The sequence below is a fragment of the Sturnira hondurensis genome, unplaced genomic scaffold (genome assembly GCF_014824575.4).
Source record: "Sturnira hondurensis isolate 20B ecotype Veracruz unplaced genomic scaffold, ASM1482457v3 Scaffold0006437, whole genome shotgun sequence".
NCBI classification, from domain to species: domain Eukaryota; kingdom Metazoa; phylum Chordata; class Mammalia; order Chiroptera; family Phyllostomidae; genus Sturnira; species Sturnira hondurensis.
In genome coordinates, this window is record NW_028079068.1 from 1,027,280 (window position 1) to 1,039,988 (window position 12,709).

At 39.4% G+C, this 12,709-nt stretch overlaps 1 protein-coding gene across 3 annotated transcripts in view; it reads left to right on the top strand.

Moving 5' to 3' along the window:
* BRAF (B-Raf proto-oncogene, serine/threonine kinase) overlaps window positions 1-12,709 on the top strand; it is a 134,202-nt gene that overhangs the window by 46,041 nt on the left and 75,452 nt on the right. The gene's annotated exons all lie outside the window — the stretch shown is intronic.

A 12,709-nucleotide genomic window follows, 5' to 3' on the forward strand; every position in this document is an offset into this window, starting at 1 on the left:
TTTATGTCACTTTAATTGTCGATTATTAGTGTCACCATTAGAACAGTTTACTCTGTAAGTAACATTTAGAGCAAGGAAATTTGCAGAATTAGTTTGGATGGTCTGTAATTCTCAAGTGTAGCAAGTACTGTCAGTAGACTTAGTAAATACGGCACCTGCATATATCACTACCTTTGTCATGTATATGGTTGCTTTTGATATTAACAAAAAACATTTCATTTTCCAATACAACTGAAGTCAAAGTAGTTTTTAATTATTTTTCTGAGATGGCATCAGTAGTAATGCTGGTTCTTCATGGAAAGTTTGTTCACCTGTGTTACCATAACCCCTAGTGGGGTCAGTTTTTCACCATGTGCAACATAGGGATGGATATGAAGGTCAGTGCATGGGAACAAAGACTAGGCCTTCAGCCAGTGTCACAGACATAGTTGGGACTCAGATCTTTATATATAGCTGATCCTTGAGGAGCTTTACCTTCAGCAAAAGGGTGAACTGGGAGAAAATGTATATACCAACATATGTAAATAGCAATAAAGCTACTTGTGTCTGTCTTTGCCAGGGCTCCAGGCAAAGGTTAAAGATTACCCTGTGAACTCTTGACTGTAGATCTGGTTTCACCATGGTGTGGGGTTCTCAACCCAATAAATTAACATAACTGCCCCTAGAATGGTAATGGCACTCAGGGATAGGGCAAAAGCCAACGCAGATCCTCCCTGGCCCATTTAGGTCTCCTGGAATTTACAGAGAGATGGCCCCACTGACAAGCTCAAAATCCAGTTTATAAAATACACAAGGAAACTGCCTAACATTAGTGAGTTAGAAGATTTAGAAAGAGCTGGATTAAATTTCTGAGAAAGAACAAAATAGAACTTCCAGGTGGTTTTTAAATTTAAAAAAGAAGAAAATCTTACCTTTTGCGACAGCCTGGATGGACCTGGAGAATCTCTTCTAAGTGAAATAAGCTAGTCAGAGAAAGACAAATACCTTATTATTTTACTATGTGGAGTCTAATGAACAAAATAAACTAACAAACAAAATAGAGACAGACTCATAGATAACAGAGAACAGACCGACAGCTGTCAGAGTGGAGGAGGATGGGCTTTGTGGAAAAGGTGAAGAGATGAAGCCAAATAAATAAATAAAAAGTTATATACACAATTAACAGTGTGGTTACCAGAGGGGAAGGAAGGTAGAGGGGGAGGTAAGAGAGGGTAAAGGGAGGAGAGATGGAGGTGAAAGGAGACTTGACATGGGGTGGTGAACACACAGCACAACATACGGATGATGTGTTGTAGAATTGTACACCTGAAACCTATATATTTGTATTAACCAATATCTCAATAAATTCAGTAAACATTTTTTAAAAGAACAAAACAAGTCAGTGGATAACAGTCATCACCCATGAAGTATTGCTAAAAATGAATGCAAGTTGTCAGGTTTCTGTATCTTCCATTTTACAAGAAACACAGGGTGTTAGGCGCAGTGGGCAAACAAGCAAAATCAGAATGTGTACATCTAAGACGAACCACCTCAATGTCATGGAGATTAAAAGGGCGGATATTATTCTACGCTAAGTAAGACTAAAGAGGCATAACAGCTAAATAAAGTGTGTGACCTGGTGTGGGACTAAGATGGGAAGAGCTATAAAAGGCATTCTTAAGACTTAGAAAAATTTTTTTTCTTTTAAAATTGATTCAATTTCATTTATTTTTAATGACAAAGTAATACATAAATATGTTTTTGTTAAAAATTAAGATTATACAGAAAAATGTTCCTCTTGATACTGTTTCTCTTCTCCAGTCCAAGTGGCTTTTTGAGAACTGTTTTTAAAGTATTTTTTATTGATTATGCTGTTACAGTTGTCCCATTGTTTTCTCCGCTGTATTCCCCTCTGCCCTACACTCCCCCTTCCAGCATTCCCCCTCCCTTAGTTCATGTCCATGGGTGGTACATATAAGTTCTTTGGCTCCTCCATTTCCTGTATTATTCTTAACCTTCCCCCCACCGCCCCCCCACCTTCCATCTATTTTGTACCTACCATTTATGCTTCTTGTTCCCAGTACCTTTCCCCAGCTTCTTCATGCTTCTCCTCCCCACTGATAACCCTCCACGTGATCTCCATTTCTGTGATTCTGTTTCTGTTCTAGTTGTTTGCTTAATGTGTTTTTGTTTTTTTAGGTTCCATTGTTGATAGTTGTGAGTGTGTTGTCATTTTATGGTTCATAGTTTTTTGTGTGTTTTTTTTTAACATTTAATATAATTTTTATTTAATTCTTGTTCAAGTACAGGTTTCTGTCTTATATTCCCAACCCTGCCCGCCCCCCACCCCATGCTCCCCGCCTCCCTCCCCTTTCCACCCCAAGACTTAGAAAATTTTTGATGTTGACTGAATATTAGATCTACTAATAGAATTAATAATTTTAAGGTGTGATAGTTATTATGTAGGAGAATGTCTTTATTCTTAGAAAATATGTGTGTAAGTTACTTAGGGTGCATCGTCATCATGCCTGCAACTCCCCCCACCCTCTTTTTTGAAATATGACTTAAAGTGGACGAATCTCAAGTGTCCATTTTGGTGACTTTTTACAATTGTAACTGCCATGCAGATCAAGATAGAGAACATTTCTAGTGCATGAGAGGATTCTCCTGTGTCCCCAACCCCAGTTTAGTACCCACCCTCAAGAGTAACCATTGTTCTGACTTCTAATCTCAATTAATTTGGAACTTACTGTCAAAAGGTATGATGGAAAACAGAATATATAGAAAGAAAAGCAAATATGAAAATATAATAATTTTGAATCAATTAGAGAAATGGAAGGTTATTTGTACTGTTCTACTGTTTGTACATTTGAAATTTTTCATAATACAGTTAGAAAAATTTAAACAACACAGAATAAAGGAAAACTAGAAAGTTCAAAAGAGACAGTTGTCACTAGGGGAAAAATTAACGTATTGGTGCTGATTTAAGGAAGTAGCAATTTAACGCTTTAAATAAAATTTCAGTATGTGAAGATAGCTACAGCCCCGGCTGGTGTGGCTCAGTGGACTGAGCACTGGCCTGAAATCTTTAAAAAAAAAAAGTCCCTGGCTGGGTGGTTCAGTTGGTTGGAACATTGTCCCATACACCAAAAGGTTGTGGGTTTGATCCCCTGTTGGGGCACATAGAGGAGACTTAATAACCAGTCCATATTTCTCTCTCTGCTATTTCTTTCTCTCTCTGTCCCTCTTCCTCTCTCTAAAAACAAAGAAAAAGGGCCTCAGGCAAAGATTTAAAATTATTTTTTAATTTTAATTCATTGGATTAGGTAAAAAGACAAAACCCAGCTGAAGAGAATTAATGGATTTTGTAAAGCAAAACAAGTTATAAAAAAACACAAAGAGCAGTTAAGTGGTCTGAAGGAAAGAATGAACCATTTCATTATGTTCCTCAAGGAGAGTTGCAGAAAGTGAGAAGTAAAGTAATAGCAAAATCTAAAGAAATGTTGGAAGACATGAATATAAAGATTTGGAAGCACAGGTCCCAAGTTGGATAAGTAAACTTGAATCTATACTTACAGATGTAACAAAATGAAAGAATATTGTTTCAATAGCACTTACGGAAAAAATCTATGAAAGACTTTCCGTTAGATTAACCCAAATTTCTTCATGGCAGCTGTAGAAGCCAGAAGACAGTAGAATAATATACACAGAGAGATGCCTATGAGTCACTCAGCTAAACTGCGAGTTTAGCGAGCTTGGTACCTGTGAGTGGGGACACTAAAGACCTTTCTAATGAGTTTACCTCCCAGGTTCTACTTGAAAGAGGTACCCGAAAATGTCTTTAAGAAAAAAATTGAGCACAGGAAGGAATGAAAAGCAAGAATTAAACCCAAAACTACAAAATTTGTAGAGGAAAACAAAGGATAAAATCTTTGTGACATGGAATTTGGCAATAATTTTTTAAACTATAACACAAAAAGGACAGTCCACAGTGAACATATAGTAGTTCCCCTTATTCAAGGGGAATATGTTCCAAGACACCCAGTGGTTGTTGATGAGTGTAATTCATAAACTATACCCAGTAAGAGATTAACAGTTACAATCAATAATAAAGTAGAACAGTTATAACAATATACTATAGTAAAAGTTACTTGAATGTGTTCTCTCTCTCAGAGTACCTTATTGTACTGTACTCACCCTCCTTGTGATGATGTGAAATGATACAATGCCTGTGCGATGAGATCAAAGGAGCTGCATGATGGAGACACTGTGACAGTATACAGAATGCGCTCTAAGGGTGACTTGAACACACATACTGAGATACTTTGATTGTCAATCTGATAACTTCAGTGGCTACTAAGTGACTAAAAGGCAGATAGTATATACAGTGTGGATACACTGGAATGATGCATGTCACTAGTGTAATGGAGTGGGATGACACAGGATTTCATCACCCTACTCAGAACCACTGCACATTCATACTTATGAATTGTTTATTTCTGGAACTTCTCATTTAATATTTCAGACCACAACTGACCGTGTGTAATTGAAACCTCAAAAACGGAAACCGTGGAGAAGGGGGGACTATTGTGTTGATAACAGTGGACTTCACCGAAAGTAAATGCTTCTGCTCTTCAAAAGACAGTGTTAAGAGAATAAAAAGAAACTACAGACTGATAATCATCTGTTGAAGAACATGGATTCAGAATATATAAAGAGCTCTTAGAATTCAGTAACAAGAAAACAACTCACTTTAAAAATGGGCAAAGAATTTGAACAGGTACTTCACCAAAGAAGACATATGGATGGCAAATAAACACATGAGAAGACACTCATATCATAAGTCATTAAGGAAATGCAAATTTAAAGGCACAAGATACCACTCCACATCTACTAGAATGGCTAGAATGAAAGTTAGCCAGACTAAGTGTTGGTGCGGATATGGATTAACTGGATTTTAATACACAGTTGTTGGAACTGTACAATGGTACAACCACTTTGGGAAATAATTTGGCACCTTTGGTAGGGCAGTCCCTTTCAGAATCTCAATAGCACCTTTCTTTTTAACAGAAATAGAAAAGTCCATCCTGAAATTAATGTGAAATCTCAAGGAATCCTGAATCACCAGATATTCTTGTAAAAGAGTAAAGTTGAAGGTCTCACACTTCCTGATTTCAAAACTTACTGCAAAGTTACAGTAATCAAATCATTGTGATAATGACATAGACAGACATATAGACCAATGAAATAGAATAAGGAGTCCAGAAATAAATTCTTACATATATGATCACAAGGTACCAGTATCACTCTGGAGAAAAGACAGCCAGTTCCACAAACGGTCCTTGGAAAACTGGATATATGTGTGCAAGAGAGTGAAGTTGGACCTTTACGTTATACCATATACAAAGCTATTTCAAATGGATTAATGCTATAATATAAGAGCTAAAACTAATACACTTGGAAGAAAACAGAGACAGCACAACATTGGATTTAGTAGTGTTTTCTTGGAAATCACAGGCAATGTAGAATTAGAGAAATTGGGCTACACAAAATTAAAAACCTATGCCAATCAAAGAACACTCAACAGAATGAAAAGTCAGTCTACAGAATGGGAAAGAATATTTGTAAATCATATGTTTAACATGGAGTAAATATTAAGTATATATTTTCAGACATTCCTACAACTCTACCACAACCCCAAACAACCCTATTTTTAAAAATGGACATCTGCCAGTCAAGGTGGTTGCCTAGGCAGACATGGCTCACCTGTTTACACAACAACATCAAACTTACAACTAAAATGTAGAATAACCATCACTAAGAAGCATCAGAAATTGAATTGAATGGAAGTCTGACAACTGTGAAATCGAGTTGAAGGACAACTACAGACTTAAAGATATCCCATCCGTACAGAATGGTAGGAGCGGTGCAGACATGGAACAGGCTGGTCTTACACCCACGTGAATAAAAATTTAGGAGACCAGCCCCCCCGCCCAGCCCAGGTTGTCAGTGCTAGAAAGATAAGTGCCCACAATTTCTGGCTACAAAAACCACTGGGGATTGAATCAGGAGAAGAAACTGCTGGAGCCCCAAGCAGTTCCTCTTAAACAGTCTACACACAGACTCACCCAGACTCACTCCCTCTGAGCTTCAGCACCAGCATGGCAGCTTGAAAGGCACCAGTGATATAGAGAGAGAAACGGAAGTGTCTGGCATCAAGGTGAGCAGAGACCATTGTCCCTTTCCTAAACCTACCCCCCAGAGCTGGTAAGCTGGTGCCATATCTGAGACTCCATTATTCAAGCTAACACTGTTTGACCCACCTTGGAGATCCCCAGAGACCCTGCCCCACCCACTATACAGGCCCACCCAAGCTGCTTTTCCATAATATGGCTGGTCTTTGCTCCTAAATCCCACCAAACAAGCTACAACTGACTTCAGTGAGCTCTAGTGGCAAGCAGATTAGATTCACAGCTTGGTTTCACCTGGGAGTTTCCAAGCCCAGCACAGGTAGCAGCCATCTCAGATTGCTTTATAGCTCAGGCAGGGTGCCCCAGACATAACATCAGTGGGGGCTGACCTTGGTCTGCACTATTGGGAAACCCCAGGGCCAGAGCATCTAGTGGACAGCTACAGACCATGTGGGAGCACCACCACCACCCTGCCCTTGCACAGCTGACCCTCTACAGAGGACAGAGGTTGGTGGTCAGTGGTCACAGCCAGTCCTTGTAGCCGAATGGCCTGGATAAATCCCTCCCATTGACCTGCCAACAGCAACCAAGACTCAACCACAGAAGGAGGGTGCACTCAGCCCACAGACAGGGCACACCATGAGCACACAGCTTGAGTGATACGGGAGGTAGTGCCACTGGACCCTATAGGTCACCTATTACATTAGGCCACACTACCAGGACAAGAGTCAAAGCCGCTCTACCTAATACATAGAAACCAACGCAGGGAGGCTGCCAAAAAGAAGAGTCAAGGAAACATGGCCCATGTGAAAGAACAGATCCAAACTCCAGAAAAAGAGCTGAAAAGAATGGAGATAAGCCATCTATCTAATGCAGATTTCAAAACACTGGTTGTAAAGATGCTCAAGGAACTTAGTGAGGACCTCAGCAGCATAAAAAAGATCCAGTCATAAATGAAGGATACACTAATTGAAATAAACAATTTACAGGGAAACAAAAGTAGAGTGGATGAGGCTGAAAAATCAAATCAATGATTTGGAACATAAGGCAGGAAAAAAAACACACAAAACAAGAAGAAGAAAAGAGGATAGTATAAACAGCCTCTGGGACAACTTTAAGAGGCCTAACATTCTCCTCATAGGGGTGGCAGAAAGAGCAGAGAAAGAGAAAGAGCAAGAAATTGGAAATCTATCTGAAAAAATCAGTGAAAGAAAAATTCCCTAGTTTGGTGAAGGAAATAGACATGTAAGTCTGGAAAGGGCAGAGAGTCCCAATTGTGATGGATGTAAAGAGGCCCACTCCAAGATACAACATAATTAAATGCCAAAGGATGAAGATAAAGAGACTCTTAAAAGCAGCACGAGGAAAGAAAGTTACCAGATGGTTGCCAGATGGGAGGGGAAAGGGGTAGAGTACGTGAAGAGGTGAAGGAATTAAGAAGTACAAATAGGTAGTTGCTGAATAGCCACGGGGATGTAAAGGAAATGGAGCAGCCAAAGAACTTATACACATGACCAGTGGACATGAACAATGGTGGGGGGATTGCCTGAGGAAGTGGAGGGGACCAAAGGGGGAAAATTCATGACAATTTTAATAGCATAATCAATAAAATACAATTAAATTTTCATGGAAGCACTGTAAAATGATACCTTTTTAACTATTTTGAATACTAAGAAGAATACTGGTTTTACCAGAGATCTGTACAAAAATGTTCTTAGTAGTTTTACTTCTAATAGTCCAAAACTGAGTATAAGCCAAATGTCCATCAAGGGGTAGATGGCTAAACAAATTGTGGTGTATTTGTGGAAAGAGATGCACTACTGAGACACACAGCTATAGTTTACCAGTATAGTATACCGAAAGTAGGTTTGTCTGGATCAAGGAGAAATTTACATTTGTAATTTTCATAGGTACTTTCACATTTTGCTTCATAGTTCTAACTTAATTTTCCACTGCTACTAGCAGTGTATGAGTTGCCTTTTTACCACCACCTCATCAGCAGAGTATGTTTTCAATCGGTATGGTAAATGAAATCTCTCTTGGCAGGTTTGAGCTTGCTTTTCTCAGTGAGGTTGAACTCCACCTTTTCATATGTTTAAAGCCATTTATATTTCTGTTCCTATGAACTAACTTTCATGTACTTTGCTCACTTTTATTGGGTTGTTGGTCTTGATCTCAGTTTTTTCAGGAGCTTTCTTTATATAAGATATGCCTGTTATATGTGTTGCGAATATTTTGTCCCAGTTTGCATTTGTCTCTTGGTTTTGCTTTTATAATGTGTTTTGCCATCTAAAAGGCTCTTAATTTTATGTAGCTGAACTTAATATTTTTCTCCTATAGTTTGCAGATTTTGCATCATAGTTATGAAGGCCTTCTTCTTTTTGAGGTTGTAAAGGGGTTTGCTTTGTTTTCTTTCCATTCTCTTACGGTCTGTCCCTTCCTACTTTCAACATTTGAATTCTTTGCTCTATGTGCAGTTTATCTTTATATATTATATCAGGTATGGATGAACCTTTTTTTAATAGATTGGTTCCAGTTGTCCCAATGTCAATTATTAAAAAGTTAGTCTTTATTTTAGATGCTACCTTTATTTTATCCTAATTTTCTTCCAGTATTGGAGTCTGTTTTGGTTTTTTCTGTTCTGCTGGTCTCTCAGTTTATTGAACAGGCACTGTCATGAAGGAGCAAGTAGTACAAAAAAATCAGCCTACAAAAGTGGAATGAAAAAGGAGTGATTGATGACTTTCCCTCTGTGAAAGAGTGGAAAACTGAATTTTTGCCTGCTGATGAAATAAACGTATGCCTTGGAATCAGCCTGTGCAGAGAGGCATAAGGGAGCATAGCTATATTTGAAAATGGCATTACAGAAATGCATGAGGGAAATTACCAAAGAAACGGAAGGGTTGATAGTCCCAGTTCATTTATTGCCTTTTATGCCATTCGGATTTGAATTTTGCCTTATAAATAATGGGGCGATTTTCAGCAGATTAATGAAATGTAAGATTATACCTGGGAGTTCTAAATCAGAGTTCAGTCTGTGGCCATACCACCCTGAACCAGCCCAATCTCACCTGATCTCGGAAGGTAAAAGAGTTAGTTCACATGGGTTTCGAGTTCCATGAACCCTCCCTGAAATTTTCGGTCAGAGAGAGCATTTAAGTTGATAGATTCTCAGAAGTCTGACATGTGCAGAAGTTAAAAATACCTTCTTTAGAAAGATATCTATACCATGGAATAGGATAGATGGAATGGGGTTTAAAACTAAAGATAGGTTTGCTAATCAAGAAATTTTTGCATTAGAGTAGGGAGAATATGAGTAGCAGAGTGGAGAGGTGAGTTTTCCCTTCAGTTCATTGTTTCTGGAAGGTATGGCTAAGTGTAGTTGTTGTGTTCTGTACAGTTTCTGCAAACACCGATTTAGTCTGATTTAGTGAAGGGCAACTACAGGGTTACTATTACATGAATGAGCTAGAGATGGCCTCTATATATTGACCCCTAGGTGGTTTATTTATTTATTTTTCAGTTTGCTGAGGCCCATTTGCTTAAAAGCCCACTGGCATAGGACACTTGTTTATAGTATGAGAGCTGGAACAAGAAGGCACGGTGTCACCTTGTTCAGCCTCAGCTGGGAAGGCGCACATTGGACTCACTCCTCTGCGCTTGTGCGCATAAGCATTGCAAGTACTGGTTTGCGGGTTACAAATAAATTTAACGAGTAGACAAATTGCAAATACAGAATTGCACAAATAAGAGAATCAGCTGTACCATTTCAATCTCATGCATACTTCCAATGATGAGCCTACTCTGTGAGACGCTTTTCCCTTGCTGGGTAGTTTTAATGGTTATATTGAGCTAAATTTGGGATCCTGGTTTTTTTCTAATAATAGGTCCTAATTTGGCTTTCTGGATTGTTCCCCTTTCAATATGTTGTTTAAATTCAGCTGTCTTACATTTACCCTTATTCCATTTTTCCCCCTCTAGCATAAAGATTTTCAGTTTCTTTGTGGAACGTTGGGTTTGCTAAGTACTTTAGTAATTTAAAAGAATGAAACCTTTCATTTTATTGTCTCTACTTCTCCCTTACCCACACCATTAAAACTGCCCAACCTGAACTCCTACTGCTTCACTTAAGTCCACATTGTGTTTGTCATTTCTCTTTCAGATATAAATTATTCGCCAGCAGTTGGGGACATAGGGTAAAGGTCAAAATAGGGATTATTTCAAATATACAGAAAGATCCTTTTTATCTGTTTTTCCAGTGGCCCTTCCCTCTCCACCACCAGCATCTCTCTACTTCTCCCCAGGTTAGCCTCATTCTGTAACAACATTTCTCAGTGCAGTGGGAAAGAGGGCCCATGGGGACTCTATATTTCCATCTGCTTGTCATCCTGTAACTATACTAGAAGTCTTTCAACCAGTGTCTGTCTATAAGTAGTTTTGGGGTCGTATATCGAGTCCTGGGTCAGTTGCTATTGCCACGGATATGGAACATTGATTAGCGAGCTTATGTCACGCGTAGCCAGAAGAGTAGTGATGCTTGATTGAGATCCTCTTCAGTACTGTGAGAATTTTTAGGAAAGGGCGGATTCCATGAGGATATGAGGGTGCTAGGCAACTAAACAAGAAACATCATTTATACACATTAAGACAAGTGTTTTCTTTCTCCTACATTTAGGGATCAGTAAAACATCTCCTAAGGACCATCAATGTGATTGAAGGATTAAACAGTTTTTAGCTTTGAACAATGTTGGATCAAAATTGATTTTGCTTTAAATGTTGACATCTATTTGTCCTCAGTCATAGGTACATAGGGATCTATTTTCTGTTCTCTTTTATATGTTTAAATATTTTATAATTGAATAAAGTAAAATTTGTTTTAAGCTGGTGAATAATAATAGATATTTGTCATAATCTGTCATATTAAGTTAGCTGTAGAAATGATATATCTGAGAACTTCCTCCAATATGGAGGCATAGGTGGAAACACTTGCCTTCTCCCACAACCAAGTTTAAAGACAACAAAGGTTTAGTAAACAAAGACGCAGCTAAAACACAGACAATTGAACTATATGGAAGTCCGACAACAACAAGCTGATCAACCGGACCAATAAGAGGAGCGGAGCCAGCAGCGGAGCAGGGACTGGCAGAAAAGATCCCCCCGGCTCAGGCACATAGGCAGCGGAGTAGCAGCACGGACCCAGTGAGGGTGCGTGGCAGGCTGACTATGGTCACATTTTCGCGCACAGATAGACCAGTGAAGGAGCGAGCAGTGAGACTGATTGCACAGAGCCCCAGCAGCAAGAAGCAGGCGGGGGCGCAGGGGTGGGGCACCATTGCTCCTCTTTGATCCTGCCCCCACATACAGCATCACAACCCAGCAACTGAGTGGCCCCGCCCTGGTGAACACCTAGGACTCCACTCCTCATACGTTACAGGCACGAACAGTCCAAAATATGGCTCAAGAACTCAAAGCCCCAGAGCCGATAACTCTAAGCAACCAAGAAATAGCCAGCCTCTCAGATGCACAGTTCAAAACACTGGTAATCAGGATGCTCACAGAACTGGTTGATTTTAGTCACAAATTAGAGGAACAAATGAAGGCTAAACTAATTGAAATGAAGGGAAATGCACAGGAAACCAATAGTGATGGAAAGGAAACTGGGACTCAAATCAATGGAATGGACCAGAAGGAAGAACAAAACATCCCACCAGAAAGGAATGAAGAAATGAGAATTCAAAAAAATGAGGAGAGGCTTAGGAACCTCCAGGACATCTTTAAACGTTCCAACATCCGGATTATAGGGGTACCAGAAGGGGGAAAGAAACAGCCACGAGTGGAAAACTTATTTGAACAAATAATAAAGGAGAACTTCCCCAGTCTGGCAAAGGAAATAGACTTCCAGGAAATCCAGGAAGCTCAGAGAGTCCCAAAGAAGTTGGACCCAAGAAGGAACACACCAAGGCACATCATAATTACATTAGCCAAGACTAAAATGAAGGAGAGAATCCTAGAAGCAGCAAGAGATAAGGGGACAGTCACCTACAAAGGAGTACCCATCAGACTGTCAGCAGATTTCTCAAAAGAGACCTTCCAGGCAAGAAGGGGCTGGAAAGAAGTATTCCAAGTCATGAAATCCAAAGACCTATAGCCAAGATTGCTCTATCCAGCAAAGCTTTCATTTAGAATGGAAGGGCAGATAAAGTGCTTCTCAGATAAGGTCAAGTTCAAGGAGTTCATCATCACCAAGCCCTTATTATATGAAATGTTAAAGGGACTTATGTAAGAAAAAGAAGATGAAAAATATGAACAGTGAAAGGACAGCAAACTCACAGTTATCAACAACCACAGCTAAAACAAAAGCAAACCAAGAGGACAGCTAGATCAGGAGCAGAACCATAGAAATGGAGATCACATGGAGGGTTAGCAACAGGAGAGTAGGAGGGGGAGAAGGGGGGAGAAGGTACAGAAAATAAGCATAGATGGTAGGTAGAAAAATAGATAGGGGGAAAAAAAAGAAAAATAGATAGGGGGGAGGGCAA